The following is a 23,218-nucleotide window of genomic DNA, read 5'->3' as shown; positions in this document are numbered from 1 at the left end:
CACTGAGGTAACTGGTCTGAATGTCGGGAAATCTCATCTTGTGGTTGTTTTGTGATAACAGTGTAGGAAGAATGAAATCTATAAATCACCTTGTCATCAGCATAAAGGGTAATAGGTGGGTGTGGAAAGGTGGCTGGAAGTGTTTCAATGAATAATGATGTGGAGATAGGAGAAAGGATTGATCCTTGGTGCACACCTGAGCTTGGAGATGCTGGACTAGAGCATGAGGTGCTTATTTTGGCTATAATTTCTTTGTTAGAAGGAAGCTTTTGAATGATGGCTTGCTTACTGATGTCAGCCATTCTGAGATAGTTAAATAGCTGTGTGTAGTCAACAAGATCAAATGCTGTAGTGAGGTCAAAGTTAAGAAAGTTGCTATCTGTGAGTATAAACAGGGCTGCTAGGGTTACCAAACGTCAAGCTGATTGGGAGAGTGTTTTGTAGGTTTAAAGCCAGTTGCAGAACTGGGACTAGATTTGTTTTTCAAATATTTTCTCTAGAGTGAACAGGATTAAATTAGGCAGACAATATTTGTGTTTGGCTTGACTGTTGTATTTTTGAAGGGGTTTGATGTAATTTATCTTTCAGAGGAATGCTAAACTAGGACAGAGAAAAAGTCTGAAAAGACTGGTAAAAATATAAAACACCACAATATCTAGAAAACTTCAAAATGCTCCACTATCATACAGAAAAGCAAATAGATGAAGACAAAAGCTATACTATAACATCATTCAGAACAATAGTAAACACAACCCTAAAATGATCAGCCATTAAAGAAATCATACATCCTGACAAAAATTCAACCCTAACTCTTCTTAGAGTAACTCACCACTCGAAGCAGCAATAGAATAACTCTTACTTCATAGATAGCATAGCATCCCTAACCAAGGAGACCAACATCGAATCCCAACACCGCTCAACAACCACACATTACCACATTCACTTTCACCTTCAAACCTGTGCCGACATCCTAGATAAAAAAATACTTTAAATAAATTCAAGCCATGCTCTACTTCAGCTGATGACTGTGCAATTGAGTACCGTAAAATAGCAGCCAGTAGCATTATGCATTCTGTCTCAATCCTTATAAATAGGTCAATCCAGAGTCTCAAGTCCCTCTCTTTCTTGAAAAATTCTGCACATTATCTTTCTAAAAAAAGGAGGAAATTCAACAGACATCACTAACTTTAGACGTATAGTAATCTTATCTCCCCCACTCCAAAATACTTGAAAAATGTATTCAGAAACAATTACTAAACTATCTCCTGCACGAAGGACTCTTATCCCCAACACAATACAGCTTCCATCCCACCCATAGTACTCACACTGCATTTCTAACCTGCATGGATGCTGTCAATAATGCTAGAGATAATGGTAAACTAGTCTCCTCCTTATTTCTAGACTTGTCTATAGCCTTCAACACAGTTTGTCACAGCAAACTTCTACTTAAAATGTCCTCACTACATCTATCTCAGCCCACCCTTCTAAAGTTCAAAAGCTACTTGTCCAATAATTATCAGTCAGTAAAATGGCACTCCACCCTCTCTGGATACCTACCAGTCACCTCTGATATGGGTCTATTTCACTTAGTCGAAAAACCTATTTGTCGAATACCTTTTTGTTGAACCCTATTTGTCAAAACCTTAATCCATCAAACATAATTTTAAGTGAAATTTTTCTGAAGGGAAAAAAATGCTTGGCCATCATCAGGAGTTTGCCCTTTTCCCTACTGTAGTGCAATCTTGGAGTTGGTATATACAGTTAGGGGGATTGTGGGGGGTGCAGCCCCCCACCTGGGTGGGTTTTACATTTCGTGAATTTTGTGATGTTCGTGTGGTTGGCCAAGCATTTTTTCCCCAGGGAAAAAATTTGCTTAAATTAAAATTCAATGGATTAAGGCTTTGACAAAAAGGTATTCGACAAATAGGTTTTTCGACAAAGTGAACTAGACCCCTCTGGTATACCACAAGGTTCTGTCCTTGGTCCCCTCCTCTTTAACATTCTCACTAATGCCCTCCACACATCCATACAAAAGACATCCCTAATACACTAAGCAAATAACTCCATACTCATATACACAAGACAACTGGCATATCTCCAAAAAATACTCAGGAAGCTTTAACAAATACTGAAATATGGCCAACTCAGACATCGTGCTCACCCCCCAAAAAAACAAACTTACTACTTTTTTCCCAAATCCCTCTGTCATGATAAAATGAAATTTAAAATACTTTCTCTCTTAATAATATATGAATTGAAGTCACTTGTCATAGCAAATTAATCATGAATGATAATCTTAAATTTGACCTGTGTATACAAAATTACATTAAAAAAAATCATCAAAAACTAAGAAGCTTTACATTGCAAAACAATTATCACCAATGCAACTAAAACTACACTTTCCACCACTTACCTCCTCCCCTCACTACTTTATGATGCTCCCATCTTTACTAACTTCCAGGCACCACAAAAAGCAAAACTTGAACAATCCTATAATAAAGTGGCTAAATTTGCAGCAAGTGCCCCTTTCAGAACCTACCACTGTGTAGCGCTAAAAAGCTTAAACTGGTTAAAACTACCCAATCAAACTAACCTATACACAGCTTCTTACCGTATGTAAAATTATCCAGCTTTCATCTGCTTGTTTGGCACTAAATACCATTCTACACAACTATGGCCCTACTCAGTCATTATGATCCAATGACCAAAAACTTTTTCTGTTGAAAAGCCTATCAAATGTGCTGGGCACAATCTGTACTCGTACCTTATTGCTAAGACAGGCAACTCGTTACCTGTGGCAATCTGGTCAGTACCCTCCCTCCAGTCTGGTAAAACCATCCTGAAAGACCTCCTAGCCAAATTCTGGCTTTGAATTTGCTCATTCCTAGGATAAACTATATCCCTAATTATGAACAAGTAATTATTTATACCTTACACTTCTTTACTTTACATTATTTACTAACTTCCTAACTTCAGTCAGTTTCTCTCCCCTGACTCTATCTAGTCATGCCATTACAATGTTTTTTTTTCACTCACTTCACATTGTAATTCCTGCTTGTACTATATTAACTTACCTTTAATTTCTCTAAACTGGTGAAACATTTCTCTAAATATTAAATGATCATTTAAGTTATAACAATTTCAACCATTTTCAGATTATTTATAATTTGGTAAAATTATTTAAATTGCAGATTTTATGTATTATTTTTGAAGTTTGTAAAGGTTTTGTTTTTAAAATGTTTTTGTAATACTTTGGAGCTTCTCTTCACAGGTCTCCTCTGAAACATTCCTCAGACTTTCATCGCAAACAAATGGCATTAGTTTTGTTTATGAGGCAGTTGCTATAAAGGATTTTGAGTTGATACACAAAAAGGCTTTTGTACAGGGAGATAAACCAGGGGGTGTAATCCATCTGCTCCAGTGGAGGCATCTGAGAGGATATTATTAAGCTGAGGTTTGATGTCGATGATACAGTCTTGAAATCAGAGCTAGAGCCAGCTCTAGGCAACATAGGCAGTTGCCAAGGGTCCAGTGTATTGGGGGGGACACTGACCAGGGCCCTGCTACATTTACTTTTTAACTAAACAAATAAAAAAATTAAAACATTTCTTCTTTAAAGCTCTGCATACTTGCCCATCTTTAATATCATGCATGCATTCCAACACAGATGTCAAATAAACACATTCCATGCACTTGCTGCTGTGAGAGAGATGTGCACAGAATTTAAACTTGCTTAGCCATTCAGTTCATATGCTGACTTGTCATGAGGTGTGTGTGTGTGTGTGTGTGTGTGTGTGTGTGTGTGTGTGTGTGTGTGTGTGTGTGTGTGTGTGTGTGTGTGTGTGTGTGTGTGTGAAATGCCCTAGTTAAGGATGACAGGTTAGTCAATTAACTTACTCAAGCTCAGACTATGTACATTGGTTACAGGAGACAAGAGCTTGAATCATCTAGACCAAACACCAGACAGCTCATGAAATTGTGAGTTTCAGTACATTTTCAAGTAATTGTGAGCTTCAGTGCATTTCTCAAGGAATTTCACGTTTTAATGCATTTTCAAGGAACTGTGAGTTTCAAGGGAGGAAAAGTTTGTTGTTGCTCATGCTAAGTCTGTTTGCAATGTGTAACTGTTTTTATTAGATAATGGCAGCATTTGTGCTATAGAAATTGAAAGCAATGATAGTAGCACAACAGGTAGCATACTTGCCTTTGGTTCAGAAGACTGTGGGTTCTACTCTCACACCATATACATGGATTGCTAATACTGCAGTTCTCTTTAAGGGGGGATGGGGTGCTGCACTCCTGATTGTGCCCTCCTTTGGCTGAGATACCTAGTAACTACAAACCTGTTGTCAGTTTGCCAGTCATTCTCTATTGCAATATTATCAGCTTACCAATTTCTTTTTTTAATGTAACCTAGGCAATTAATTCTTCAACGGCGGTAGGCACTGAAATTGTACATGAAACACTGAAATGTAAAGTTGTTTGCCAATAGTAACCTCTTCATTAGTTACAGATCTCTAATGTGGAATTATTCAGATAACTTATTCAGGTGAATATTTATGAGCTGACCAATAATATGTATACTTCAATTAAGGATATATTATATATACATTCACAAGAAGTATTGTATCTTTACACTGATGAAGGCTAGGTTGATTTCTTAGCCGAAACCGGTCTGTTCTTTCTTGTGTTTTATGTAAGTATAAATTAATATACCCAGCACACAGTTGCTGGCCTGTATTTTTTTGTTATTTGATGGTACTTTTTTGGCCGTGCAACTACTTCCGTGCAGGGGGGATTTCTTTTCTTGATTTATATTTATAAGCCAACAATAATTGTTTGTGAGTCTGTCACAAAACGAACACTGCAACTTTGAAACATGACCAAGTATAAATGATCAGGTTAACAATTTAGTAGTATCCCTCTGGTTGTACTTAAAGATTTGATGTACAGCCATCTGTCCATCTGAGCTACCACCATTTCTTTACAGCCACAACCAGGGACCATAGAGCAACGATTGTAGTAACAGTGAAAAACATAAGAGTGGAACCAATTGCAATATATTCAAGAAGTTCTAAGATGATAAAGAACTGCCAGTTAAAACAAGTTACATAATATATGTAGATATTTCCATTCTCAGACCTTGGTATATAAGATGACAATTGCAGCACAGACTATACAAATAAAACTGAAAGCATTCTGGAAATGATATTTAGAACAGGTACATGTAGGAAACTATTTTGCATTATTTGATGGCAGATGGTGAGATAAAGGTAAAACTTTTACTTACATATTATACCAGAACAAATCTTTAGGAGAGACTTTTTTTTTACTATGACAGCTGCTACCCCTTGGCGAAATTTTTTTCCTGGATGATTTATTACTTAGACTACAGTTTTTCACTGTAACAGGTGCATGATGTTTCTTTGAACAAGCACTTTTTCAGTATATTTTTGAAAATGTATGGTGTGCCTTCTTTTCTGTTTCAAATTGCAGCTGATTCCATATTGCTGGGGCCAGTTTAAAAAAGACTCTTTTTGATGAATTTGCATGTAACTAGATATATAGCATTATTGGCATAATCTCTTATGGAGTAAAGGAAACGAAGGGAAGAAATCAAATGCCATCATGGAAGTATTGAATAGAGAAAACTACAAAGCAATTAAGACAAGTATCACTGTTAGAATAGAACAGAAGAGAGAACAGATCAACAAAAATGCTCAGAAAGATGCGATAAAAGCAGGATCTATCACAAATAATAAAGTAAAAATATCAGCACGGGCAGAAAAACTTTAAGATAATGCAGACTAAAAGAAAAGTACAAAATAAGCAATTCATTGTGTTAGAAAAATGTGTATTTGAATACATGAGAAATGCTAGCTTAAAAGCAAAGTAGTATATAATGCATTTTATTCTATTAATCATATAGTAGTAAAATTAATTCATGTCTAAATGTGAAGTAGTTTCGAAACTGCAGTGTGGCTTGAAGCAAAGCTGATCTCTGACCCTGGCAGAATGCTAGCTTAGCAAGTTTTAATATTTATGCTTTTCACAAGTGATTATCTGCTGGGTCAGGAAATTAAATGTGTGAAATAATGAAATCTTCTGCTCTTTCCTGTTGGAATGATCTGGCCTTGTATATGTGTTACTAAGATAGCATGCAGCTGTGTGAGAAAGTGTAACAGAGAACAAAGACATGCATTAAAAGACTGAAGCTGCTATTGTATTTGAACTGATATGAAACCTTGAACAAGTAACTTTACAGAAAGACATTATGACTGACCAGCTGGACAGCAAGGCCGTATTGTATCTAGAGGAAAAGTTTTTTTTAAAATATACAGCATCAGCAGATTTAATGAATGAAGGCTTGTAAGCTAAAGTGATGTAGATGCCCTGTGACATATCACGTCAGTAAGGTGGGCATAGCTTAAATGTTAAACCTATATAAAATTGTGTGCTTCCTGTTTCATGTCAGACAAAATTCTGTACTTGTACGTTTTTTGCCTCCTGGTGTACACTAGTAAACTTTTGAATCTGAACCTCCTGTGTATTGAATTCTTAATTTTATTTAACAGTTTGGTCCTTCTTAGCCGGAAAATTCCCTCAGACAGCTGCAGATCAGAGTCTACCGGTGGTCGAATACTGCGCAGGAGAAGTTACCGAAACGGTTCTTCTTGGGTGAAAAGACCTCCGACTGAATTGTCATGTAAAGAGGCTGGCCACTTTCTGATCTGTGGCCGAAGAGTGGACATTGGACAGTTCAATACTGGAGGCTCAGGTAGGAAGAATTTGCCTTTTTTCTGTTTTAGATCAGGGACTAGGTTACAGTATATTGTTGTCAAGATTTGTTTTGCAGATCAGGGACAAAAGGAAGTACTGTATATTTTGTCATAGATCAGGGTAACAGAATAAGGTAGGCAGTTATTCTAGATAAACTGTAAACAGGAACTGAGAACTTGATATCACGTGATAAAAAAGGGTTACATAACATTTTCTTTGACATGGGTAATCAGTGCACTAAAACCTCGTGAGAACCGCCCCTAACCAAAGACGCAAAATACATGCAATTACAATGTTCTGATAACGTTAGGTATTATACGAAATGGGTTAGTAAATATGAATTTGATGGTAAACTAGATAAAACTTCAGTAGTTAAACTCCTTAAACAGCTTAAATCTGATGCGGGAGGTCAGGCAAAAAAGCAACGCCAACTAGGCATTCCTCAAGCACACAGGTGGATTGAGGAAGCAAATCGAAGAGAACAGAAGCTTAAAAATTCAAAAACATTATATTTAGACAAAGAGGATAATAACTTGGTAGTAGCAACAGCTCCTCCTCTTCCTCCCTTGCCCCCTCCCTTACCCTTTTCAGGATATGAAGCGAGTGGACAGGCTGGTCCGCCTCCGCATTATCCTGAAGTTTCAGCAAGACCACAACCATTTGTTAGAGATCCTAATGAAACTAGGTCCCGAACACGTAAAACACATAGGGACACAGAGCCATACCAAATAGAGAGAAATCTACAGGATGAGAGTGAGGAAGAAATATGCCCACTTATAGAAGTCCCAAATCCTCAGGCAGGACAGGAAGGACAGGACCCAACACTCTTAGTATATAGACCATGGACACCGGAGGACATCCGGAAGGCTACTGAGGGAATCCCCCATCCGAAAGTTAATTTTACGAAATTTTTAGAAGATTTACAAGGCATGAGGTTAAGTTACCACTTGAATGAGGAAGAAGTAGAAAAAGTAGTAAGACAAATTATAGGTCCAGATTGGCACATGATTTGTGGCACCTGGAATCCTCGTAATGCAGAGCTTAGACCATTCCCACATAATGACGCAGAGTTAGACAGCAGAGTGAAAGGTCTGACAGACCGAATCTCTGAGAAATGGAAACCCAGAGCAGACTGGACTTGCATTAATCAATGCATACAACAGGAAAATGAGACAATAGATGGATATTATGCTAGATTATTAGAATGTTTTAATAATCATAGCAGTATGTCGGTTCCTGAGAACCAAACGAATGATTCTCCATATGAACAACAATTGAAAAATGCATTTTTGAAAGGTTGCATTGCACCTATTAGTAGCTTCATTACGAAGCATATGATAGACCATCGAACAGGGAGGCTACAAGCCTTACTCGAATACGCTAGACATGCTGAAAGACATTTTAATAGCAAAAAGAAAAAAAGGCACAAGTCTTCACTGCTGAAGATGGAGCTGAAGTATTTGTATTACAGTCAGGTAAAAAGGGCAAGAAAAATACCCAGGGAAACAAACAGTCTGACAAACGATCAGAAGATTTTGAAGAAAGGAAAAGGAAAGGTGAATGCTTCAAGTGCGGGAAAAAGGGACATCTAGCAAGGGATTGTAGGAAAAACAAAAAGGTAATCACAGAAGACAAGGGAGATGAGGACTGACTATATGATAGTGAGGATACATCATGTGAAAGTCAGAAATCATCAGGAAAAGTTAATAAACGAAAAGCAAATGTAAATGTGATAGAGGGAGTAGAGGAAGTGCAAGTAGATATGGAGGATGAAGAAAGTGAAATTTTGGACTTAGCATTATTGAGCTTAGAGCTCTACTTGGCAGATACGAAACCTGAAGTTACACTTCTGGTGGAGGGAAGGGAAGTCAAATTCCTATGTGACTCAGGAGCGTCACGGACTTTGATACACCCCTCCAAGTTACCAGAACATTCCGAATTACCTGATTATATACTAGTAAAAGCCGCAAATAGACAGCTATACAGGGAACCACTTTCCCATGATATAGCAATAACTGACCCTGTTTCAGGTATGACCCAGAAAAGTAAAATAGTTGTTTCTGCAAAGTGTCCAGTAAACCTATTGGGCAGGGACCTTATGCAGATATTTGGCATAGCAGTAGTTCCAACTGTACAAGGTATGGCGGCACAGAGACAAATGGATACCTTTGTAGTGCGACCGGAGGGTGAAACCTTTTACTGGTACAGCCAGGACCTAGTCACGACTGGTCCAGGGGCAGTAACCGAGGAACTGATGAACGTCGCCATCAGTAAAGCCCCCTCCCTTGACACTGATCGACAGCATTTGTTACACTGTACTCTGTACTACTGTACTACACCAGGACCTGATAGAGAGTATGAGCAAGAATTGTTTAGAAATCGTGCAACTAGATTGGTTTTGCATACTTTGTACTGGGATACTGAGGGGAACAGTGTAATTAGCTGTTCATTACCTCAAGAATTCCTTGCATTGTATAGATCAAATCGGTTACCACATGTCAGCTTGACAAAGAACAAAAGTGTCAAATGGGCAGATTTAGGAGAAAAAGTAACAAGATGGGAGAAACAAACTGATTTAGAACTATCAGAACAAGGGATACAAAAACAAAAACTGAATTGGTTGACACAGACGCATCCAGCTGTACACTTGCAATCTAGCGAGGACAGCTGATTAGCATTTTTATTAGAAGAAGAAGAAAAGGCTTTATGTGAAATTCCAATAACTTTTTGGTCAACAGGCAAGTCAGATGTAGGACTTATTCAAACAGCAGGACCAGTTACAATCACTCCAAAGTCAGCTTTTAGACCACAGAAAAGACAATACCCTTTGAGAAAGGATGCAGAAATAGGAATTAAGCCTATAATAGCAGCATTACTCAAAGAAGGAGTACTGGTAGAATCTCCTGATTCACCATGTAATACACCCCTATTTCCTGTTAAAAAAGCAAATGGGGAATGGCGGATGGTACAAGATTTACAAGCTGTAAACAATGCAGTAATACCTAGAGCACCTACGGTGCCAGACCCACATACCTTGTTAAACGATTTAGAACCACAACAGAAGTATTTCTCTGTGGTAGATATTAGCAATGCTTTCTTTTCAATACTTATACATCCTGATAGTCAATATTGGTTTACATTTACATTTCAGGGTAAAAGGTATAAGTATACTCGACTACCACAGGGATATTGTGAGAGTCCAACAATATTTGCACAAGAAATGGCTAGCAACCTGGCAGGGTTTACCCCACCGGGAGGTAGTCAAATTCTACTTTACGTAGATGACATCTTGCTAGCAGCCCCCACCCAGCAACAGTGCAGGGAGGATACTGTAGCATTATTGAAATTTTTGGCAACACAAGGACACAAAGTAAACAAAAGTAAGTTACAACTTTGGAAAAAACAAGTTAGATACCTAGGATATGTAATATCCAGTAAAGGTGGAATACTAGATGAGAAAAGAAAAACAGCAATTTTGCAAGCACCCAAACCAACAACCAAGAAAGAAATGATGTCTTTCTTAGGTACAACTAATTTTTGTCGGAGCTGGATACCAAATTATGCTTTGGAATCTGCTCCACTGACTGACTTGATATATAAGACACCAATGCCAGCACAAGATATCTTACAATGGACACCCAAAGCAGAAACGGCTTTCTGCAGGTTGAAGCAGTTGATAGCTTCTTCATTAGTTTTAGGACTTCCAAATTATCACAAACGGTTCTTTCAGACCGTAGATTGTAAGCAAGAGTATATGACGTCAGTATTGACGCAACAACATGGGGACAAGCAACGCCCCATAGCCTACTATTCATCACAGTTAGACCCAGTGGCACGATCCTTGCCTCACTTTGTACAAGCAGTAGTTGCAGCTGCAATGGCAGTACAGGCTTCGGCCTCAGTGGTGTTATTCCACCCTCTCACACTGAGAGTGCCTCATGCAGTTGCAATAATTTTACTGCAAGAGAAAGTGGCATACCTTTGTCCTGCTATACATCTTTCATGTATGACTGTACTGCTGAGCCAACCTCATATGACAATTGAACGATGTACGACATTGAATCCATCAACATTACTTCCAACTCCTGCGGAGGGCACACCACACAGCTGCCTGCAGGAAATTGAACAGTTAGCTTTACCTAGACAAGATCTTACAGATATGCCCTTGGATAATGCCGAGGTGACATATTACGTGGATGGCTCATGCAGAAGGGGTCCTACAGGGAGGAATCTGGTGGGGTATGCAGTAGTTACAGACACTGAAATTTTAGAAGCTCAATCCTTACCACACAACTTATCTGCACAAGCAGCAGAGTTGATAGCTTTGACGAGAGCATGTACTTTAGCAAAAAACAAGAGTGTGAACATATATACTGATAGTCAGTATGCTTTTTCTACAGTACATGTATTTGCACAACAATGGAAAAATAGAGGAATGATAACATATAGTGGAAAACCTATTAATCATGCACAATTTATTTTGCAGTTATTAGAATCTATTCAGTTACCTACCAAAGTAGCTATTTGTAAATGTGTAGCTCATACAAAACAACAGGATAAGATTTAGAAAGGCAATGCACGAGCTGATGCAGCTGCAAAGCAAGCAGCCTCAGACTCAGAAACTTTACTTCTAAATGAGGAATTACAACCCTCTGAGATTTTAGATTTAGACATGTTAAAAACAATGCAGACGCTTACTACAAAAGCAGAAAAACAAAAATGGGTGAAACGAGGTGCAATTCTTGAGAATGGACTGTACATTTCCAAAGAAAGAAAACCGATATTGCCGTCTAATTTATTTAGATATGCAGCTTTGTTGAGCCATGGGCAGTGCCATGTCTCAACAGGGGGGATGGTACAGTTAGTAAATCGAATATTCCAAACATATGGATACACAAATTACACAAAAAAATTTTGTGCAGCTTGTCATACTTGTAACAAGCATCACACACAAGGGGCATTTAAAATCAAGCAAGGAAGCTTTCCTATACCACCATATCCGTTCCATACTATTTGTATGGATTTCATAGAATTGAATAAATGTGAAGGGAAAAAGTTTTGTTTAGTTATTGTAGACATGTTTTCTAAATGGGTAGAAGCTTTTCCAACTAAAAACCCGGATGCAGCAACAGTGGCAAAAGCCCTGATAAAAGAAGTAATCCCTAGATTTGGCATTCCGGAGAGGATTTATAGTGACAATGGCACACATTTTGTAAATCAGACGATTCACCAGCTTGGGAGATTTTATGGTATCTCCTTAAAGAACCATTGTGCTTACCACCCACAGTCAGCAGGACTGGTGGAAAGGTACAATGGTACCCTGAAAAATAAGTTAAGGAAACTAGTTGAGGAAACCCAAAAGAACTGGATATACTGTCTGCCTTTAGCACTGCTGAGTATGAGAACGGTTCCAAATGTAAAGGGTTTGACTCCCTTTGAAATGTTTTTTGGGAGAACATATTATGTGCCTCAGTGGAAAGCTCTCATGCCTGCAGAGCAAGAGGCTGACAGTTCATTAGCTAGTTATATGAGGAAACTGTTAACAAATAAATCTGTTTTGCAGTTTAACTCTTTTTCAGATAAGGAACAGACCAGACCAGTGGAAGCAGTCTTGGCCCCAGGGTCGTGGATCTGGCTGAAAGTGACGAAAAGGAAGACTTGGGTGAGTCCAAAGTGGGAGGGACCATACCAGGTTCTGTTGGCAAAGCCTACTGCAGTTAGAGTGGCCGAGAGGACATCCTGGGTTCATTTGATGCACTGTAAACCGGTAAAGAACTTTCAACTTGATAAAAACTTTGTGACTGATATACAACCAGACCAAGATGGACAAAAACAAAGCGAATAGAAGTTTAGATTAACCCCAGAGATGTTGCATAATCATTTTGTTGAGTGTGCATTTATTAACTGTAATTGTGACAATTTTCCTCTTGCTGTGGTTTATCCGACACACAACCACACAAGTGAAAGTGGGAAGGCGTGATGAAACGTCTATAGACTGGCATCCAAATTTTAACACATATGTAGCCATGAAACGTGTATATGCAGAGACTATGAACATTTCAAATTGCTGGGTTTGTACAGCTATACTGACAGCATATGGAGGACTGATAATGTCCGCTGTCCCTTTGGGGATAAATGAGACTTGGGAGAATTTACTTTTTGACACAGGAACTGTGAGATCACAGGACAAAATAGCTTTATTTTTACCTGTCACACAAAAAGGAATTGTATGTTTTTTTTAAAAATGACACTCTCCAGGTGGGCTGGAGCAATTGTAATATAACCATATCTTACCGATGTTATATTAAGAATAGTAATGGCAATACTTTTTACAATACTAATTATGACTCGTATTTGAACTCATTGAAAACAACTATGAGTGACATTCAAAAAAATCCAGTTTTGTTTAAACAATTGTCAGTTATAGATCAGAAAATGTTTCATGCAGGGCTGATGCATATTAGTACTAAAGTAGAAAACTGTTATTTTATTTGTGGGAAAAAGGCATATAAATGGTTACCTGAGAATTGGTCCGGCAGTTGTTTTTTGGGTTACTTGGTTCCGGCAATAAGACATACTGCAGAATTACCTTTGGGTAAGATACGAAACATAAGAGAAGCAGCCCGAAAACCAGAAGGTCCAGTTAAAAAACCTGTGAATCCAGTTGGAAAGATCGAAGCTGGCTGGAAAGACCATAATTCAGTAAAAGACAAAAGCGAATTGACTCATATGGACTTGAGTGACAGTGTTATATCCTGGGCAGGAATATTCCCAGCCTATGGAGCAGTCAAATCGATCTGGGAGCTGAGGAAGTTGTCAAAACTTCTTGAAGTAATGAGTAATGCAACTTTTTTTACCCTAGAACTGGTGACTGACGGACTGAATGCAATGAGAACTGTTGTGCTACAAAATCTGATGGCTCTTGACTTCACCCTAGCGGCGAGAGGTGGTACGTGCGCGCTTATCAAAGAAGAATGCTGTGCTTATATTCCTGACAATCGTCATTGGATAAACAACCACCTAGAGGTAAATTCAGCAAGTATCAGCCATGACTGAACCAGGCCCAAACCCACTGATGGACTTTTTCCAGAATCTATTTGGGGGGTGGGGTTCCATCCTAATGAATATTCTGATTGCCATTTGTGTGGGTATACTCCTAATAGGAGCATGTGTTTGCTGTGGGATTCCCTGCATGAAAAGACTAATCAAAGATTTTGTTGATGTATCTGTTACTGAAACTTTTTACCAAGATATTGAGATTGAATGATTGATCTCAGATGACGCTTTTTCTGAAGTATAGATTAAATGACTCACCTAGCTGAAAATCCTGAGTGGAAAAGGCTAGGAGATGAAATGACACTATGCATACTTCTAAATAGAATAAAAAGTATTGATAGGGGGGAAAATGTTAGAAAAATGTGTATTTGAATACATGAGAAATGCTAGCTTAAAAGCAAAGTAGTATATAATGCATTTTATTCTATTAATCATATAGTAGTAAAATTAATTCATGCCTAAATGTGAAGTAGTTTTGAAACTGCAGTGTGGCTTGAAGCAAAGCTGATCTCTGACCCTGGCAGAATGCTAGCTTAGCAAGTTTTAATGTTTATGATTTTCACAAGTGATTATCTGCTGGGTCAGGAAATTAAATGCGTGAAATAATGAAATCTTCTGCTCTTTCCTGTTGGAATGATCTGGCCTTGTATATGTGTTACTAAGATAGCATGCAGCTGTGTGAGAAAGTGTAACAGAGAACAAAGACATGCATTAAAAGACTGAAGCTGCTATTGTATTCGAACTGATATGAAACCTTGAACAAGTAACTTTACAGAAAGACATTATGACTGACCAGCTGGATAGCAAGGCTGTATTGTATCCAGAGGAAAAGTTTTTTAAAATATACAGCATCAGCAGATTTAATGAATGAAGGCTTGTAAGCTAAAGTGATGTAGATGCCCTGTGACATATCACGTCAGTAAGGTGGGCATAGCTTAAATGTTAAACCTATATAAAATTGTGTGCTTCCTGTTTCATGTCAGACAAAATTCTGTACTTGTACGTTTTTTGCCTCCTGGTGTACACTAGTAAACTTTTGAATCTGAATCTCCTGTGTATTGAATTCTTAATTTTATTTAACACACTGATAACCCAGAAAAGTTTTATAAAGAATTGGGGAACAAGGCAAATACAGAGACAAATGCTGTAAGAATTGTCAACTGTTAACTGTAAGAATTGTTAATCTCTAACATAATGTGTATCAATGCTATATGTACACTCTATTTTTTTCTCTCGTGTACTGTATTATATTATTGAATTGTGGAGCTTTTCTCCCCGGGCCTCCATTGAAAATGGACCTGTGTCCAGTCGGACTTTCCCGGTAAACAAATGTAAAATAAATAAAATAAAAAGGCAAAAGGAACTGGAGCACCACCAAAAAAAAGAAGAAATAGATACATTTTGGAGAAATATCAATGAAGATCCTGTGGAACATAGCAAATATGCTGAATGGGTAGAAGAAGTTAAAGAAAGAATAAGAAGTTCAAAAGTACAGGATATGAAATGAGATAAATCCAGAAAGATTGAGACAAAGTTAAGAAAACCCCAGACCTAGATGCAGTACCTAACTTCTGGTTATAAGTATTAACATCTTTACACAAAGATTTAGCCATGAGTAAGAACTATTTCTATGCACACCCTGAACAGACACCAGCCTGGCTAACAGTAGGAAAAACAATATTCCTACTTAAAAGTGAACCTGAAAACTTTCTTAAAATTATAGACCAATAACTTGCCTTCTGATGACATATAATCTATAAACTGGAACTGATACTACTAGAGTTTATAGCCATTTAGAAAAAAAACTCAGTTATTGCAACAGAACAAAAGGGTAACAAAAGAAATTCATATGGAGAAAAGGATCATTTGTTGTTAAATGAAGTCATAATGGAGATCTATAAAAAGGGTACGAATCTATGTATGGCATAGATAGACTATAAAAAAGCACTTGACAGTATTCCACATTCATTGATAAAAGAATGCTTAAAAATGTATAAGATACACCCTACACTGATCAATTACATCACAGCAACCATGAAAGAGTGGCAAACCACTCTGCAATTAAGCTATGATAAAGAATAAACTATTATTTGGGGATATTCCAGGTGGACTCAGTCACCAGTGATCTTCTGTCTTGCCCTTAATCCCTTAAACTGTCTACTTAATACATCAGGTCATGGCTACAATTTGGCTCCCGGAAAACTAGTGTATGTAAAGACTTCTCATCTTCTTTTTTGGATGATTTAAGGCTGCATAGTTCATCAGATGAAGAACTGAAAACACAACTGCAAGTGATCTAAACTTTTTGAGATATAAGAATGTAATTTGGTCTTGATAAATGTGCAAAGGAACCTTTGAAGCAGGAAAGCTGCAGTATCAAGAAAACATCACCCTGGGACTGGAATATGATATAACAAAACTTGAACAAGAGGGGCTATATAATTGTTTGGGAACTGATGAAGTATCAACAATAAAACATTAACAAATCTGAATAAAACTCAGTAAGGAATATTTTAGAAGACTAAAATTAATACTGAAAACAGCACTGACATCTAGGAACAAAGTCCAAGCTATAAATGAATTTGCTTTTCCTGTCCTTACAGTTTTGGAGTGATTGACTGGTTTTAAAGGTGTTGAATTGGTTGAACAGGAAAATAAGAAAGATGCTTCATGCTTATCAAATCATTTATAAAAAAGATTAAATAATAATTGGATAAAAAGATTATATATTCCCCATGCTATGGGCCTCCTCAAAAGTGATTACATGTATAGATCTGTAATCGTAGGATTGTATTCATATCTGCTGACCTCACAAGACCCAAACATAGTGACATTTTTATAACCTGAGGAGAATAATTCTAAGATGACTTCCCTGCTTAGTTTAACAGAAGTATATTAGTGTCAAACAGGAATGGAAATCAACTCAGAAGTAGGTAAAAAGCAGGCAGCAACTGAATGTGCTAAAAAACTAAAGAAAGAATGTAAGGTGTAGGATCAGATGAGAAGGCAAAAAATTTGGAAAATGCATAACTATACTTAAAAGTATAGAAAACTCTTGGAACAACCTCATGTTGATAAGGATAGAATGCAGGAATGATTAAGGAGAAGTGAATTTAAACCAAAAGATGAAAGGTTAATACTGGCGGCCCAAGATAGTGGACTACATGCAACTTGGTTTACAAAGTCCATTGAACATGTGGGAGAAACAGACAAATGTAGGATTTGTAAAACATAATTGGAAACAGTCACATGTCTTACTGCTGGTTGTGATATATTAATAGCAGACGGACTGTACATTAAAAGGCATAATAATGTCATAAGACTGTTGCATTGGGGGTTGTGCAAACATTATAATACTGAAGTAGCTGAAAAACATTGGAAACTTGAGCCACAAAGCATTATAGAAAATGATTAAGTTTATATTACATGGTATCACCCATTACTGACAGTTCAAAAAAAATAGATGCGAGAAAACCAAAAAGAGTAGTCCATGAAAAGAAGACAAAAGCAGCACTGATCGCTGAAATTGCTATACCCAGTGACTGCAGTGTTATATGTACAGAGAGACATAAAGTCATAAAATACCACAATTTTCAGGCAAAAATGAGGGCAGTGTGGAAGAAGGATAACCCAGACAGTTCCAATACTAGTAGGAGCAACAGGTCTTATAAAAAAAGAATTTGTAACCATACTTAGATATGTTACCAATAGATGTAACTCTGTACAAACTGCAGGAGTCGTCATTACTGTGCACCTTGTGAGTGCTGCAAAGAACACTTCTGGCTAACATCAAAGATTAAAACAATAGTAATTTCATGAACTTTAATAATCATACTTTGACTTACGAATGGGATCCATTCCCATCATGGTATTAGAAACCGAAAAGATTTGGAGAAATTGAAAAAGGAGCAATTTTGTTATCTGATTTGTAGTTTGGACTTTACTGGTAGTATTCCTGACTAAGAATTTTCCCGTGGTGGAGGTGCTGTAGTAGCGTTGTCGCCTCACAGTAAGACGCTGTCTCGTTCGATTCTCAGCTAGAGCGTCTTCTGCTTGGAGACATGCGTGAATGGGCGTACCTTCGTTGAAGATATGCATCAGGCCTGGCAAGCCGGTAAGTAAAAATCAACTGCCAATCATTAGCGAACTGGAGTTCCGCTGTGGCGACCCCTAACCGGGAAAAGCCGAAAGACACAAACAAATTAGTGACTAAGAATTTTAAAAATTAGACATTGAAAAATGAAAGGTTGTCTTTTCAATGACTGGTAGCCATTTCCAGTGCTCCAGTAGGTGATACTTGTGTGTCTTTTGGTAAGTGTGGAAAATGAATCTGCTTCTTTTGTTGACTGCTGTTTGTAGTATTTGAGTATTTGTGCTACAGTGGAATGTTATTAAAGTACGTAGATATTTCCATTTTGATATTACTTATTCTGCCTCATCTGGGTTAAACTAAAGACACTGAGTAATTGACATTTGATCATTTCTTAATATGTAAATACAATGCAGAAAATAATTAATAATCTCCTGGTAATATGCATCACCTGAGAATTCAAGTCACCTGCTAGATGACACTGCATAACTTAACTAAATCTATGCAAAATTGAATAATTGTATTTGGCAACATTAACCTTAACAGCAGCAGACACAGAAATCTATTTTCATATACTGAAGAAAACCTGTATAAAATTTCTAGACATCTTGCACAAACATCAAGAACGGACAAAGTTTCAGAAAGATAATAAGCCTTAGATGGAATATTAACAAATAGCACCGCTCTCCTAAAATGTATTTCTACTATAGTAGGTTCTTTAAGAGGCACTCTGCACTGCCCACTTAAAAATGGTGCAATTAAACAGATGTGTAGTTCATTTTCTGTCCACTTTCTGCCTTACAATATTAACAATTTCATACTAAACTGAACTGAAATATTATCTACATGGTTGGCACTATACATATGTTGGTGAATTATTTTAATGGCTTCTTCCTTCCAGTACTAGAAAAAGTAGTTCCTGTAAAGTGCAAGGACAATGGGACCTTAAATCCAACACCACTGGCACCAATTAAATGATGGTTAGGGAGTAATGCCTCATGATCTGCATAACTGAACACCACATAAACTAGTCCTATGTCATTAGTCATAAGAGTATACAGCAAATACGCACTACTGCCTTGGGTTATGGCCAGCACCTATCACATCTAAGCAAGCTTTGTACTACACAGTGACACAACAGTGTGATATGGCATGCTCAGTCTAAGTTACCATTAAAAATGACACCTAGAGCTTAGTGCACCTGCTTGTCACGCAGTCATTGCATTCACCAATTTACTATGATGCCAGCTGCCGCTGGGATAGTCTCCCTGCCATGTTAAAATATCATATTAGCAATCATCATTCCCAGAATTTTTTTGTTTTGTTTTGCTTTCCCACACCTACTACCCTTCACTGTACCTGGCCAGCATCCCACTACTTATCCACACTGGGTCTACCAGCTGATTCAGCCCCTCCTTCAGACCTAAGCTGGTGTTGAGGTCAGTAGCAGAACTAACTACCCAGAAGCATCTGTTCAGACTTTATGACCTACTCATTTCTCCCCTCTCCCTTTTAGACTTAATGGTTAAGCCTGGGGATGGGCATGCAGACGACAACCTTCTCCACAGTGGTTCAGACAAGTCAGACAAGTGTCCACCTTATACCCTCTTTAAGCACACCTACAAATGTGTCTTCACCAGGGATAGATACAATAAGTGCCCACAGGTCCATACACCCACCCACCTCAGGATGGTAACTCCCATCTCTCCCTCCCTGCCTCCTTGTCAGTTACCCAAGATGCTAACTGAATGATTGAAATGAGCACATATATAATTCTACTATCATTAGATTCAGAGTGATGTCCAAATATAGAGTCAAAATATTTATAATCTCCATATATGTTGAATAGTGGGGCAGTCTGAACCATGACCAGTGTCATACAACAAAGAGTGGGGATGGTGTAATAATATATCATCAACCATATTAATAAGTATACACTGGGGATGGGGAACCCTAAATAGAAGATCAGTGCCTTTACTACTTGGAAAGAACAGATAATGTGTACATGTGTACTACTTGTGTGACATTATTTGAGGATAGATGGACTTATGTATATGGCTAATTAACAGTTTACCTTTAAAACCATGAATCACAGTGGTTCGAGTGCTCATATGAGTGACACAAAACCACAAAAATGTAAACATCGACAGTTCTTAATTTTCAAAAAACAGCAAATCGAAAAGCAGATTCGCTGTTTTTAATATTAATGCTGAAAAAAAAAAAGAAGTGTAAAGCAGGGAGGCAAGCCCCCCTGCACCCCCCATGTGGGGGGCTGCGCCCACCACACCCCCCTCCTTTATTATTCTAACTCTGAGATCGCACTACAGTGGGGAAAGGAACCATTTCTCAATCCCCAATATAGTGCACTCCGCCCCAGAATGTCGAATGTGCAATGAGCGAATCTCACTGTGCATTCGCTCATTGCACATTCTAACCTTTTTCCGTTCAGTGTTTGCAGATCTTGCAGACTGCCTGTCGCACAATTGTAATTCGCCTGTGTGCAATACGCACATCTAAAGGTAAACCTAATTAACAATATACAGCTCAAGTCATCTTGTCATTGCTTTCTGGCACCCCTCATTTTTTGCCTGGTATATGCATATTGTGCTATGTAATGAAGCAAACTCTGTATTTCAATCGCCAGGCAGAAGGAGAACCTTACCATGCAGTTATGTTACTGTGTCCAGTATGAAAAGGTTTTCTTAACAGTTGAGATACTTTGGCATTATGTGTGCTAAGAATATAGTGCTCTGAGCATTACAATGTAGTCCTGCTGCTGCTAGATAGAGAGAATTGTGCTTGCACAAACCTGGTACATGTAGGTTGGGGACAGGTTTTTCTGGTCAACAATTAGCGCCATATGACTGGGAGATTGGCGCATACCACAACAGAGAGACAGCATGTCAGTAACTACATGTCAGGGGACACATAAAGCACATGTGTTATATTTGCATTACATAGGAAAGGCGGAAGGAAATGCAACCTCTAGATGAGTTTTGAGGGTCTTGCATCATACCACAGACAGGGAGTGCTGGGATACATAGAATTTTGTGTAAACATCAGACCCACAGTAACACCAGCACATCTACCAAAGCCCTGAGCAGGAAAGTTTATTTGTAGAACAAAGGTGTTTAAGACACCTCTAAACATGTATATACAACTTGCAGAGCAGAATGCATTGTAAAAATGATAAAGGGGGAAAATGATACCCAATATTAACAAAAGCATAGACCACACTAAAGTAGTTCAACTATTCTAATAAACTGAAACAGATAATACTGCTAACCCATACTGCACTATTACTTTTACTAACAATTGTAGCAGTCATAACAGACGGCTTAATGTCAAAGGGCATTCCTAACCCCACAATCAAACTGAAAATGATATCCTTCTCTTATTCAACCATTGGACTGTCTCACTAAATGCACAAATATAAACACTATTTGCTTCAAGGATCTCTCTCTTTTGCAAACACACATACACACACAAACACACACACACACACACATATATATATATATATATTTTTTTTTTCATTGAACCCTACTTTTTCAAGTATTTGCCATGTTTCTTTTCCTTTGTAATGATTTTTACATTGTTTCTCAGTGTTTTGTTGCTTAGAAATGCCATTAGTTTCTTTCAATTTTTCCCAGATTTGTACCTGACTGACATCATTTGTTTGATTTCTGTAGTTTACCAAGTCTCGGTGATATTCTAAATTTTTTGCAAGGTAATAATGTTTTGTAAAAATACTTCTGTGACTATCTGCACAGAAGGTCATTTATTTGCTTTTTTGAACCACTTTTGAAATATTAAATTTAAGGTGGAGAAATGCCCATATATCAGTCAATGTGATATGTTCAAAATTATATAGCAAAAATTTAAAGTGTTTTCAACATAAACTATTTTACTTTAACTATATGGATTGTGTACGACTCAAATGCCCATATCTTAATATATCCTGACATATACCATTAATGTGAAACTAAGCCATTCATCTAAGAAGGTTGCCATTGCATATATTGATTGTATGAGCTAAGGTTGAGACCGTATATACTGATTGTGCATTTTGAGAAGATAATATTTTATGTACAGTAAATATTCTATGCAATGCTAAATCTTTTTAGTCTATAACTACTGTTAAATAGTTTATCAGTTTACATTCATAGTTTAATTTTGTTGTGTTTCACATCTGAATCCATTCAATTCAGATGCCCGTCTGATTTAACTTGCTAATTTAATTCGTTGTTAATCTCAGGAGTGGTTTCCCTTATAGCCCTGATGGGATCTGAAAGATGGATCAGTGATCTATCCTGGTAAACAGATCCAAATAAATAAACAAAGGCAAGCAAGGAAGCAAATAAAATGTCTGCTAGTTCCAGAAGCTGTGAAGTCATTTAATTTGTTAAGACAAATGAAGTTTTCAGTTCTAATGAACTAACCTCCAGAATCCAATACCTTGTTTAATAATGGGGTAGCTTCCTTAATGCTTACCCATAGATGTGCACATAAATTAACAATGGAGTAAATTTGCTTTTGTCTGAGAATCTTAACTGTAGTTAATGAACCTGAACAGTCCATCATGGAGACCAATGCTTCAGATGACCACTGCTTATTTACAACTGTTACACTTTGCTTTCCTCTTGCTGATGAATAAGAAGCCAATAACATAATGTTAAATCCATTTCTACCCAAGCTATGCAAGTCTCTTGAAGGAATGTCATTGCAGTTGTAGCATATTTTATTGTTTAGCCGTGCACTTTTGGCAGGAAGCTGAGAATTTTTTAACAAAAGCAGACAAAATGTATAGAGTCATAAAACTTAATGCAGTTATCTGCACGCGTACACACACACACACACACACACACACACACACACACACACACACGCGGGCGCGCACACACACACACACACACACACACACACACACACACACACACACACACACACTGTTAAAATAGATATGGTCATTTTTTTGTCAGAAGTCAGCTCTTCAAGTACAACCTCATTTAGTTTAAGTTCCTGATGAGATATACCAATCAGCAAGCCAACAAGATGAGATACCATAAGTCAGCTTGTTACCTAAATAAACAACATGCTCCAAAATACTAAAACCAAGCATTGTACAGAGAATCAGGCCCACTTTGGCCCCATATATGAGAAAGAGTACACCCACAAGCCCTGCTACTTGCTTGTACTATTTCTGAGATCTCAGCAACCTGGAAAAAGAAGAATGGGTGCTCTAAAAGCACTTTAGTCCTAAGTTCTTGAAACCCACTCTCTCAAAGCTAG

The sequence above is a fragment of the Protopterus annectens genome, chromosome 14.part0 (genome assembly GCF_019279795.1).
Source record: "Protopterus annectens isolate FY-2018-M chromosome 14.part0, PAN1.0, whole genome shotgun sequence".
NCBI lineage: Eukaryota > Metazoa > Chordata > Ceratodontiformes > Protopteridae > Protopterus > Protopterus annectens.
The sequence above is the reverse complement of the archived record's forward strand: the minus strand, read 5'-3'. Positions refer to the sequence as shown.